This window comes from Lutzomyia longipalpis, chromosome 1 (assembly GCF_024334085.1).
Source record: "Lutzomyia longipalpis isolate SR_M1_2022 chromosome 1, ASM2433408v1".
NCBI lineage: Eukaryota > Metazoa > Arthropoda > Insecta > Diptera > Psychodidae > Lutzomyia > Lutzomyia longipalpis.
The window spans coordinates 28,516,598-28,530,432 of record NC_074707.1 but is presented as its reverse complement, the minus strand read 5'-3'; the positions used below and the strand labels follow the sequence as shown (position 1 = coordinate 28,530,432).

The window sequence follows — 13,835 nt, the reverse complement described above, 5'->3', positions numbered from 1 at the left end:
AAGCAGTGGTATCAAATCCCATTGGCATAACAATATAAAAGAAGGTCAAGGATGTTTGTACAAATATTTTAAATACAATTTGAGTCATGATTTAGTGGGGGGAGGGGGGGTATAACAGGTAAAAGACAAAAATCGCGCATTGCTTCACAAAAATTGACATTACAGGAGAACCCCTTGATGGATTTGAGTGAAATTTTTTTTAAAAGTTAGATGATAATATCTACTATTAATTCTGATGAAATTTGAGCCAGGTGTAACTTATAAAAAAATCTGGGAAGCGAATCAAGTTAGGGTACACTTTTTATAACATAAGGGGGTCACATAAAAAAACATTAAAAAAGAACCACGTGACGGATCGGGATGAAATTTTTTTTGAAAGTTAGAGGGCATTATTAGCTACCATTTGAATCCGAGTTTGTCCAAATCGGTCAACCCTAAGCTGAGATATAGTCAAAAGTGTATTTTTTCACTATAGTTCAATAGAATGACTGTTACAACCGAACCGCTTGACCGATTTTCAAAAATTTAGCAGATCTGGAAAGGGAATTAAATTACCTTTCCAACGACAATCTATTCATCAAAATCGGTGCACTAGCGGCCGAGATGCAAGAGGTCAAAGTCAAAATTTGTGAAATCGTGAAAAATAAGCTTTTTCCTAGCTTTACCAAAATGGCTGCCAATAAATAACGGGTTAACCGATTTTCAAAAATTTGCCAGTTTTGGAAAGGTGAGAAATGTACCTTTCCAAAACTAATAAATTTTTGAAAATCGGTTGACCACAGCCGGAGATATAGCCACTTGAAATTTGCCTTCAAAAATACCCCATTTTTCCTTGCCCGGAAACTTTTTTAGGGTAGTGTATGTAGTTTATTTTAAAACGGAAATTATTCAGTGAAACACGAGTTATGGTACACAATTTTGCAAACACATTTACACCATGCTTGCAGTGAGATTGAGACACATGTATACACGTTGTGAGAATTATGTGATTCATCAATTTAATTTTGAACAATTCAAAAATGATGGGTGGCAAACAAGTCTTGGAGTTCACGATATAGAAAAGAAGATCACGATCATTCACGAATTTAAAGTTTTTTTTTCTTGCTTGAGGTACAACATTTGCACATCTTCCTGTGCTACTACAACGAGGAAGTGACGGTATAAATGCGTCTTAATTCACAATCCTGCCAATTATGTCTTGTTTTTTGAACATTTTTTTTTTAAGTTGTTGTAATAAAACATTCAAAAGATCACTTCAACAAATCATGAACACTCCTAAAATGTTGCAATGATGTTTTATATTTTTTTTTCTCCCCGCGCTTTAATCACAAATACTTGTGTATTAAAATTGAGAGATTAGAGATTAAAGAACATAATTCCACTTCTTCTTTTTTGTCTCAAACTGTTTTGCATGTTAACACTTCTTTTTTTTTTGCTTCATGTGATCTTGTCTTGATCTACAGGAACAAACTGAATTTTATTTTAACAAAATTACACAATATCTATCACTTTTTTTGTACCTCATTGCTGAATTATTCTCACTAAACTTCAGCAATTAAATTATTTTTTAATTATTATTATTTCACTTTTTAATTATTCAAAAGAAGAATTCTTTTAGAAGAAATCTCATTTAAAGCAACATTATTGTGAAAAAAACATTGCATTGCTTTTGTGACGCAGAAATTTCGGAGATGCAAAGAGAAAAACAACAGAATACAACTATAAACAGACATTTAAACAAAAATGAATTAACATTTTGTAGGAACTTTTAGAGAGACACAACGAAATAAATTAAAAAAACTCAACTTTGTGGTGTATATTGATCAGCTAGTCACAGAAGCCGAACAGTCACAGGCTTTCGAGTAGAGATAGAAATTCTCTATAGCCGGACGATCCCGCCTCGAGTATCTCACATGCCTCAAATCTCCCTACATATCGCTCTCTCTCCCTCTCTGAAAATTTTCCCATATGCAACAGCAAACATTCATGAAAATCATGGGTAGATTGGCGCATGCTTGATCCCCCTTGATCGTCTCCAACCGAACACCCCACAGCATTACATACATATATTTGTATACCAAAATTTCACATTATATACAATCCATATAGTGATCTTCATCTCTTTCACTCCCAATCCATTCACGAATGTATGGACTTGTGTAATGTGAAAAATATATAAGCTCACAATACACATTTGTCGCCCTATGATCACGCGCAATCACACTAAACTTTTTGATATGGAGCAAAAAGCTCATTTAATAGCCAATTTTTCCTCTCTCTCTCTCTTTATTTCATTCTCTCACTACTCTGCTCTCGATATTTCTCTCTGAAACAAATAAACTACGACCCCAAACTACATATAAGTGTGGTCTCTTCAGCATTAAAACACACATGATCTCATTCATATTTTGTTTTCATACATAAAACCCAGGATCAAGTGGATAATGCCCATATTCAAATTAAACAAAAATTTGTATACAACGCACTATACTATATATAATCGAGAGAAGTCTGTGAGCAGCAAAAGGAATAAAGAATTTGGAATTTAGAAGTATTTGGATTGAGAAATATTTAGAACATCACACCACAAATACGGAAATAGTTGCGTTGTTATGTTTCAGAAACTGCCTCGTCAGTTTCAACATACACTGAAATGTATATTATTTGTTTTTGGGAGAAATTCGATATTTTTCTTTAATTTTATCACCAACTATCTTCCCATTAAATCTATGCAACTCTATCAATTTACAAAAACTCCTAAAGTTATCTCGTTTTGAATTATGCTGAAGAGAACTTTAGTGTAGCATATAAAATTTATGGGATGATAAATTCTTAAGTCCAAAGAGTAAATATTTTCAAGACAAAACCAAAATCTTTAAACCTTAAACTGTTTGTGAAAAAAATGTGATCGTGTTTTCACAACGAATGCAACTATTGGCATTCATTGTAATAATAGATTTTAGTACATAATTATTCTACCTACATTGATTAGCAAAGGGGCAAAAGATCGCACTTTTAATGATTTCATAGCTACACAACATATTTTTGTTCTATTAATGAACCCCCTTTTAACATTTTATCAAAGAGGGGTGTTCATATGACCTAAACCTCATTTTCTAAAGAAACATCGATCCTTCTCTGTCTATCACAACAAAAATAAGAAAGCCCTTGATCGATTGGCATCATTGTTCCGAAATTAGCTGCACGTCCACCCACTAAAATATTTAGATCCTTTAAAATTAGCCAACGTGCGAAAAATAAAATTTTAAAAATCTTTCCATTGATTCCTTTGCAAAAACCTAAATTAAGTACAACTTCCGGTCAAAATATTGCGAATCACAAAATAGGATATCATTGAGTATTGAGTGCCAAGACAGCGACTCAATAAATATTGTGAAATAATCATCTCTCAATAGAGATGAAAAGTTGCACGCGATCTTTGACTAATAATTCAAATATACTTACATATTAACTTAAATCAATATTGATGCGGAGTTAGATGATTTATTTGATATTGAGATAATGTGTACATCATTGTTTGATATTCATCTCATATTTACAATCTAACACCCTCCTTGGAACGATCTATCCGTGATTCTATCACTAATTTATTGACATGGAAGATTCTCTCAATTCCCTCCATTTCATTTTTTTTTCTTCAACTTTTAATTGAGAAGACAAAATGAAATAACTCTGAGACGCCATCGATATTTCATTTTAAAATCATTTGCCAAGTGACACGGGCACTACTGTATACATAGCGTTGAGTAAAAAAGAAAACATATAAGTATGTGAATTACTTATTTTTAGTCCCTCTCTCTCTCTTGCGGGAGACTTAAGAGATGTGGGATTTTGGCTGATGAAAAACTTACAATCGCAATAAAGAGATCATCTTCATCATATTACTTTGCATGTTCATCATATCAATATTTGAGATTAATTTAGTTGATAGGCTATATTTAAAAAAATAATATTATCATTCACAATATCAACACACTGAAAAAAAATTGTCTTTGGAGATTGGTTTGTAAAATTAGGAAGGATTGCCTAAAGTTTAAAAAAAAAAGACTAATTTAGTAGGTACGCGAAGAAGGCAATAAATTTACCAAAACGTCGCTGGATAGATCCAGTGGATCGTAGGATCCGAAACAATCCGAAGTTGAAAAATCGTTTCGGATCGAACGAGTGGACACGAAAGCTCGCCGAGTGTTTAAAGTTTAATAAAGTTTCATTTTTTTTTTAATTTTCTCGTAAAAGAAAAAAAATCTAACTTGATAAATTAAATATATTTAACAATAAACATTAAATAAAATGTAAATATAAACATTTTGACTCATTTGTCTGATTATTTTTGGGTTTTCCATCCTCTATTTACAAACCTCCCTCCTTATCAATTTCACTCTGTACAGAAAATATTCAAGTAAATGGGAAGTCTACATCTCAGAAAATCACTTTTAGTTACTGTTGCATTTATGATTAGGCTGAATTTTTCCATTATTTACATTTTATATTTTGCAAATAAAACAAGTCTCCATAATGACTATATATTGAAAAGGAAAAATTCATTTTCACAAAATTTATATATCTTCAAAGCACATCAACTATACGACAAAAAAATTCACCAGGAAATGGAAAAAGGTCTTTTTTGGGAATATCTTTCGCGAAGTTAATGAAAAAAAAAATAATAATAAAAAACAATAGGAAAATATGAGAAACCTGCATAAGAAATGGAATTGTTTTACCTTGACTGGTGTTATCCTATTTTCTTCCCTCTCTTTAGCTCGATCCCTCTCCCGGTAACGACGACGTGAATTACTATGTGACCTCTCATCCCTATGACGATGCCTCAAATTCCTACGTCCTGACGTTGGACTACGACGATGATGGGATCTTTTTGAGCGTTCTCTGTGCCGACGCGATGATCTATCATAGCTGCAAGGAAGAAATAAATAAACAAAACTTCAAATTTAGTACATTCCAATCAAATTTTATGTTTAAAAAAAAAAAACAATTAAATCAAAATGAATCCAATAGCAAAGACACTCTACGGCTGTATTATCTCAAAACTATTGGCAATGTCTTCGGTTTCTTTTGCACTAGTCTCCAGTATTTCCACGGACAAGCGTGTCCCCTTCTCCGCATTTATGCAGAATAAATGCATAAACTTGTGGCACCACATTTGCAATATAGTAACCATAAATTCATGTGTAGGATATATTATTTTTGCAGAGTATACTAAGAAAAACACTTTTTCTCAATCCATTGGCACAAATTCAATTGATCGGAATAAATTTAAATCACAAACTCTCCACATAAATAAATGGCATGATCGTATACAACAAAATAACAAATCCAACTGAAATTCACATTGCAGCTTCCCTATTTTAATTCACTATCTCTCCTCCTCTGTCATTTCTCTCAATCTCATTTTTTCTTTCCTTCTTTTTTTCCCCACATGCCTCTCCCCGTCGCATAGAGTCTTCCCAAAGTACGTCACCGAGACATTCAAATGTTGATAATTCTTAACATAAAATGAGTAGTCAAGAGAGCAAATTTTTCCCCATGCTCTCCAACCACTTGATGATAAGAAATCATTTTATAGCGACACTCATGGTGTGTTCATTTAATATACAAGTTGCACAAATTAAGTGCCATGGCCTGTGTGTTGGAGATGATCGTATAATTTGAAAATAGAAATTCATACTTAAGAAACACTTAGCATGAGAATTTTTTTCGACGGTCATTGTCCTCTTTGTCTATGTGAATTTACATGCAGAAATATGTTGAAATTGGCAACATTATTTAAAAGAAAAGAGTCTTATTCATCTTGTATGGACTTTGCCTTTAAAATGTAGCCAATTTCCGATTTTTTGCCAAAGATCCCAGAAAGGACCCGTAATTTTCCGGAAAAGCGTTGGGAAACATACGAATTTTCTCGATTTTGGTGTAAATCGATTTTTTCTTACTATAAAATGATCAAAATTTTCTTGAATCCATGATGTCCTACAATAATTTATAAACGAAAATTGGTTAATTCATGTGATTTGACTCGATACATGATGAATAAGACTCTTTTAAAGAGATTTTTATTAGTCTATTCATTCGCACGACTATAGATTTTTTTTACAAATCTAGCAATAAGAATAATTTAGCTCGGCAGGTGAATGTTAAGAATGAAAACTGGGGGATTCAGCTCAATATAAATCCAACACTGTATATTTTTAATCTGCTTATAAAAAAATCAGAGTAATCTGCAAGTTTATTACCGATCTTCAAATCACCATAATTATAAGTTTAATAATAATCACGATAATCACCTTAATTTAATGCGTATCGTTTCAGTATAATTTCAGTTTAAAAGAGTATCAAAAAAGCATTTGAATAGTGTTTGACTGCAGAGTAAAGTGATTGATATGTTAACGACAATGATTTTAGGAGTTTTCTTTACGACCTCATAAAATTTGAGAGTAACAAGATTTGAATAAATTCAACAAGTCACCAAGACTATGTATCTAAAGTTGTATCATTGCTTTCAAAGGTCAAAAGCCACAATCAATCAAAATCACCAAAATACAGGGAAAAGAATTCAAAAATTCTCTAAAATTGAAGCAAAAAGAACTTTCTTTCCTTCTAGAGATTGGGTTGAAATTTTAAATTCTTCTCCGTTGTGATTTTTTTATGTAAAAAAAAATTCAAATAGATATTTGTTCGGAAAGAAACGATCTCAACTAAAGAATGGTTTCATTACCTTGTTTAAAATGACATAATCCCATGTCTTCGTGCCACACACTCTTTAGCAGAGCCAAAAAATCTAAAAGATGCCGGTGTATTTATTGCACAATAAAAGTGTCCCATTAATTAAAATGAATTCTCTCTCCCTCTCTCTCTCTAGATTACATTTTAGCAAATTTGAGCGGCTCATTTGGTTATTTGAGAGGTGATTTCTTTAGCAGTATGTTCCGGTTTTTCTCTCATGGGCAAATAAATCTCCACACACGGGAGAACTTTCGTCAAATCGCGTGGAAGAAGTTGATCAAAATCTCACAAAAAAAAAAAAGAAAATGAGATATCAACAAGAAGTCAATGACAATCAGAGAAAAATTTCAATTTTATTTTTCTTTCTGTATTGAAAACGCACACACACGCACCCCACAATCTCTGTGTGAGTCAACAAATTAAGAAAAATTGGCGAAGAAGGAGAGACAACTCATAAAGTCAATAGACTTTTTGATTTTTCGAGATCAAAAGCCACTTTGTCTCTATTTGGTTTTGTAAAACAATAAAATAATAATTATACAAGTAAGATGAAATAAAAGTGAAAAAAGTCGTTCTTCTTAATACTGACTTTAAGCTAAAATATCTGTCTCAGAGGATTAATCACACACACACGCGGAAAACTCGAAAAAAAAATCAAGAATTGATGTGATTAATCTTTGAGCTGTGAGTGACAAAAAATCTTTTAAAATTCTATTTCCTCAATTTTTTTTCGCCACACTATTTTGTATTCCAAAACAAAATAGAGATTGCAATGATTGAATGTAATACGAAAAAAAATCAATGAATAGAGCAGTGTTGATTTTTAGGAGAAATCTGCTTTCGGCTTGCATAAAAATTCACCTTGAATACCAAAGTAATTTCCCGCAATCTAATTCATCCTCCCACATTTGATTCTTTTTTTTCACAGCAAGCACCAAGCAAGTCGCCCAGAATGAGCAAATAAAATAAAAAAAAATACAGAACAAGAATGTCAATATCGAGAAGCTTTTTGAGTTAAGGAGAAGAAAAAAACTTCAACAGCAGCGTACTTTTGGTGTGAAAATTGAAACCACTTTGGTTATTCTTTACCGTTTCCCATGAGTGTCAGAAAAAGTGGGAAAGATTTTAAAGAATGAATTTCATATCTCTGGCATTTATTGGTCAGAGATCGTCTTTCGCCTCCGTCGTGTGATCTTTGGCAAAAAACAATCACGGCTGAAGAAGCCATGAGGATCACTTTTTTTTTCTTCAACTGACTTTAAGCTCTTTCTGCCCCAAAAGAATCTTCAAATGTCCGCAAGAGATTGTCTGTGTCAGGGTAATGCGGTGAAAAACACCGTGAAAATATTTTTGCGATCTTCCTGGAGTAAAGAGTGTAATCCAATTGACCTACAAAATTAATTTATGGGTGTACCGTTAAATTATGTCATGCAAAAGATCGCGATCTTTTTCAATTAATAATTCATCACAAATTAAGAGCATTCTGAGTGAAAGAACAAAGATGCTTTTTGAGGTTCTAAATTGATATAGTTTGCTTAGGGGAGTCAAATGTATATGAAGGATCACATGCCAATTTAACGGGCAATGGCCTGAAGATTTTTTTGCTTGTTGGAATTTTAAATTCATTTTGTGACGATCAAATCTCGGATTCCTTGAGGGAACATAAATTTCTATAAAATGAATAATAAAAAAAAAAGTTGGTCAGTCCTGGATTTGAACTCGGTTTATTGTAATTGTCAAACTAGAGCTCCACCTATTACACCAATAATCATCATATTTTAGTTATAAGTTCTTTTAAATTTAAACATTTTAACAAATAATTATTAAAGTACAAGAAAATCCAAAACAGACGTTTTTCTATCTACTGATTTTTGGAACATATCTGTTCTCAAAGTCAACTTTAGAAATGACAATTTACCAATTTATTGAGTCGCTGTAACTCTTTCTCTACGACAACAAAAAAAACTGCCACTGCCATTTCCAAAAGCCAACGAAAAAGATGTTTAAATAGCATTTGAAATTTAACACAAAATTTTGCACCTAGTGTTTTCTTCTCAAACAAAACCCAAAATCAGTGTTACTTCACACATTTGCCAAAAAACGTAAAATTTTGTGAAGACTCCATAAAATAAATGTTAAATAAAAGGGCAAATATTTATTTTATGCGAAAAAATTTCTTTGACTGCCCCGCAGAGTAATTTTGAATAACCGTAAGTCCACTTTAAGACGTTTTTCACTCTTTTGGCTCTCTTTTGCATTTTAAGGCATAAAAAGGCCCGATTGGGCTGTCGATAGTGAAAACACACCGACTGTGTGAGTGCGTGAATGATGAAATTAAAGAGTAATAAAAAATAAGTTAAATTGAAACGGTTGTGTGCAGATCCAAGGCAAAAAAGTGAAATGAATTTAAAATCTCCTCTCATTGCTCTTTGGTAATATTTCTTAAACATACAGACAAACACAAAAAAAGCCCCACAATCGACATCATACTGTTCCGCTAAGGTCATTCAATTAATTCTCCAAGAGATGTCTTACAATTTTTAATAATTACAAAGAGAGGCAAGTAAAAAAAATCTCCTTACCCATTGAAACTCATTTAATCAACAAAATTGTAATCTTGTGGTAATTTGTGCTAAAAAGATTAACAAAATGATCCCAAAATCGCAAACTTTATACTTCTTCAAGCGCACGTTGAAATGAAAAACATTGTGCTGACCAACTTCCATGAAAAAGCATCAGCATAAAATTTACACTCCGTGAAACATGCCGTATAGAAAGTGATATTCGTGTTTATTTGATAATTTATCACACACAATTCAGTGATTAAATTAGTTTTCTTGCATCGTGTCTCTGTCTCTCCATCGTCTGGTTCTTTTTTTTTCGGTGTTGTATGTGAAGGAAAAAAACACGCGGTGTGAAAGTTGCCATAAATGGAAGAAATGTCACCAAAGTCTCTTTATCATTTTTTTTACTTCAGGCGCTGCGTTTTTTTATTTATAAATTCAATTCTTTTGAACATCTGTGATTGAGTGAAAACGTTGGAGCAAAAGGTTAAGAGCTTCCCAAATGTTTAACAATACAGTGAGACTTCGCATGATAAATTTCTTTAAAATTATTCTTTAAAAATTTTTGTCTTTGGGTGCTAAAACATTTGGTTTTTCGTTAGGGAATTAAAGAAATTACTTTCAGGCCTCTTAGAAAATGATTTAAAAATATTTTTCAACGTTAGAAAAGAAATGTCAAATGTTTAACTAAAAGTCAAAATTAGGAGAAAAAAACAACCAACTTTTGAAAGGAATCATATTTACGTTAAAATAATCATAAAATATTATGAAATAAACGTTGAATTATGAAAAGCAACGAAAAACAAAGAAAAAAACATAAAACGTTAGAAATCAAATGTCAAACGCTTTAAAAGAAATGTCAAACCCAAGAAAATGTACGCTAAACGTTAGAAAATGAACGTTTAACGTTAGATTAACATTAAAAAGATTGCGAGAATCTATTGCTTTTTTTCCAAATTTGGAATTCTTGTGTTATAAATAACTCTTGAATACATATCTTACAATGCTCCTGTGGTTCGTTAAACGATAAATCTCCTCTCCGAATCCTTACTGTATCTCATATAAAAGCAACACTCTAAATTTTATAAATCCTTAAACGATCAACTTCAATGGTTTTGAATCTTGAAAATCTTTCATAATCAATCACAAACAATTTTTGATTGAAGCATAAATAAATATGTTGGCTGAAAAAATGAATTGATGGTACCTACGAAAACAAATCTTCCGGGCTTCTTTTGCCAAATTCGAGAGACACTTGTGACACGTCGGGAATTACAGACTCTCCCCCCAAATGTCCCTGAAGCATCAAAATGAATCTCTCCCCCCAACAATGCTTTTTATAAAGTATGTGATATTTTGACATGTTCTTTGTTGTATTGTTACTCTCTCGGTGATTAACATTTATCAAGTCAATTGACTAATGAAGGAGCATTTAGTGTGGCATCACCCTCAACGCACATGATGAAGAAAAAACAAAATAACTAGCGTTTCATTCAATCCACTTTAAAGCCATTTATGGACTTCCTTCTTCCTTTTAGAGAACATTAGACTTCTCCACCACCAACCACAATCAACATTATAATACAAAAACGGGGGCTTTTGACTGATAAGTCACGATTCTGAAAAATCATCCAGGTAGAGTTAATAAATCGATAAAAAAGCATTAAGCTGATTAATATCTCAAATCTCCATCACTTGTATTTTTCATATTTAGTCCGATGGAGGAGAAAAGCATAACCATTTACGGTAATGCCTTTAATTTTTTTTTTCATTTTATTTTCAATCACTCGTCCCTCATTATGGTCTCACTGTGCGGCAACTCTTCCTCTTCCCCACTATGACCAAGTAAATTTTCGCGCACCATACCTCATATGCATCAAAAATGGGTACAAAGAACTTTTTATGCTGATTTTTTCTTAACACGCTACAACTACAAGAAGTGTTGCGGCAGCACAAAAAAAGTGCTAAGAATCACAATTAAAATTATTCATGTGCGCGCGCGCTTGTCTCACCAAATTTTGTCATTCACCTCTCAATATGGCTAAGAAGATATGAAATATAATGCTTATAACTTTTGGTCTCATTTGCCCGAGGTATACACGGTAAGAAATTGAAGAAAAAAAAGTCACCGCGATTAATTGTTAGAATTTCTTGTGAGAGATTTAATATTAATTTTTGCACGCGAATACGGCACAATTTTGCAATAATTGCATGTAAAGAGAGATATAGAAAGGAGTATAAAACGCACGTGTGGGTGGTTAGAGAGAAATATACTACAATATATTGTTGAGACTTTTACAAAACCTCACCACACATAGCACCCGGAGAGTATTTGAAAATTGCAATATAGAGCACAAGAATATTTATAGAAGAGATTGCAATCAATTTTCTTACATGCACAAACATAAAATGAGTTTAGTTCAGAGAGTTAATGTTGTTTATAAAATCCATTCACCTAGACGAAAAAAAAACCCGATGGTGGTTAACAATAAAAATTTTATGTCAAGAGTGGGCCCTTTAAATTGAAAATCAATCCTTTATTGACAAGAAATTGTGGGTTTTTCTCAATAAATTTTGTTATTTTATTCCATTTTAGTGAAAGAGTGGCAAGAAAATATTCAACCATTAGGTATTCGCCATTATTAATTTTTTGACAGCTCTCTTTGACAATAGTAAATGTACTGGTAAGCTGACCAAGCTTACGAGAGCTGTGTTTCTTTCAGTGTACCAATTTTGTGAGAGCAAACTAGAACGCGAATTCATTTAAATACGCGCAAAGTCGGGAAAAGTAGAAAAGTCATACCCTAAGAAATCTTTAGAAGGCCATATCTCGAGAACGGATCCATAGATTTTCATAAATTTTTTTTGTTTGAAAGGTCTTGAAGTCAGCTATAACATATCGAAAAATGAAAAAAATTTATGTCGCCATTTTCGAAAAATTCGAGTTCGAAATTTTCGAAAACTTTGTTTTTGACTTTAGCGCCTCTTGCGGTCATTTCTCGAAGTTGCAATGTTCTAGACATTTGTAGGGTTTCTCGAAACCTTTCATTTGCACTTGAGTTGATCAAGATCGGACTTGTAGAACCCGAGATATGACATGCCAACTTTGGAAGGCTATATCTCGAGAACGGATCCATAGATTTTCTTCATTTTTGGCATGGAGCTAGATAATATAGTCAGCTACAACATATCAAAAAATGAAAAAAAATTATGTCGCCGTTTTCGAGATATTCATCGAAAACTCATCGAAAATTTTGTTTTTGATTTTTGGCCCCCTAACGGCCACTTTTGAAACTTCTGATGTTCTAGAGAGTTGTAGGGTTTGTTGAGAGCTTTCATTTGAGCCCGGGTTGATCAAAATCGGTCAAGCCGTTCTCGAGTTATGGCCGATTTTCGATGAAAAATTGTGGCGGCCATATTGACTAAACGGCTTGACCGATTTTCGAAAATGAGGTATCGTTGGAAAGCTCTTGATGGCCCCTACAACATATCAAAATTTCAGCCCTCTAGCTATAATAGCGGCTGAGATATAGCGAAAACAAAATTTTGAGGTTATTCAAAATGGGGGACGGGGGGGTGGGGGGTAAAATTTGACGTCATAATCGGACGTCTTCCAGTCGATATTTAAACTTTGCCGTTTACCGCAAGTCTCTATCTATTACCGTTCTCTTGCAATTTAACGTTGTACTACGGACGGCCGGACGGACGGCCGGCCGGAAAATTTTTTTTTTGGCGCATACGTTTTTTGGAATGTGGGGACCCTAATTCGTGCTCATCCCAAGTTTGAGCCCGATCTGACGACTTTCGATTTTGCTCGGTACACAAAAGCTGTGTCTGAAAGAAACACAGCTAAAATTAAATGTCAATATCAGTCAAAATGTCTCTTAAATTTTTTACAGTGTACGCAAATTTTCCAACCATAAAAAATTTTATGCTAAAATCCACAGCAGCTTTTGATATTCGTGTACAAGAAGTTAAAGAGGAAAAAAAAAACAGAGCTGATCAAGAGAAATCCGCCAACAAGAAAAAACAACATAAAATATGCTTCACATACACTACTGAATAAAAACTTCATTGACATTGAGACTAATTGAAATATACAGATCCAGTTTCACATCTATATATCTGTAGCATCATATATATATCTTACTCATATCGACTTATACATCGTCCCGAAAAGAAGTAAAACAAAAAAAAAATAGCCACCCATCTAATTGTTTCAATGAATGTCAATGATACAGGAAATTATAAAATTTCTATTCATTGCAAATTATGAATTTTATTGCCTCTTGTGCAGCTAAAGAAGCATGTGGATGTGTGTAGCTGTCACAGTAGAGTAAACAACACTATAAGACTGATTTTGCGTTTGAAATAGGAGAAGCAATTGCCAAGGATTTCCCACCAAAAATAGATTTAAACAAAAATCATCTAATAGACAATTTGTAATTTAATAAGAGCCTCCAACGAAGACAGGGTAAAACCACTGCGCGAGTGCATTAATCAGTTTCAATAAAT

At 32.9% G+C, this 13,835-nt stretch overlaps 1 protein-coding gene across 3 annotated transcripts in view; it reads right to left on the bottom strand.

Moving 5' to 3' along the window:
* LOC129797430 (uncharacterized) overlaps nt 1-4,047 on the bottom strand; it is a 35,717-nt gene extending 31,670 nt beyond the window's left edge. The window contains exon 1 of one of the 3 annotated variants that reach the window (XM_055839973.1): nt 1,255-4,047. The gene's annotated coding sequence lies outside the window, so the exon portion shown is untranslated. The remainder of the gene's footprint in view (nt 1-1,254) is intronic. The other 2 variants (XM_055839976.1, XM_055839977.1) reach the window with 2 other exon arrangements.
* Between the last annotated feature and the right edge of the window lie 9,788 nt (nt 4,048-13,835).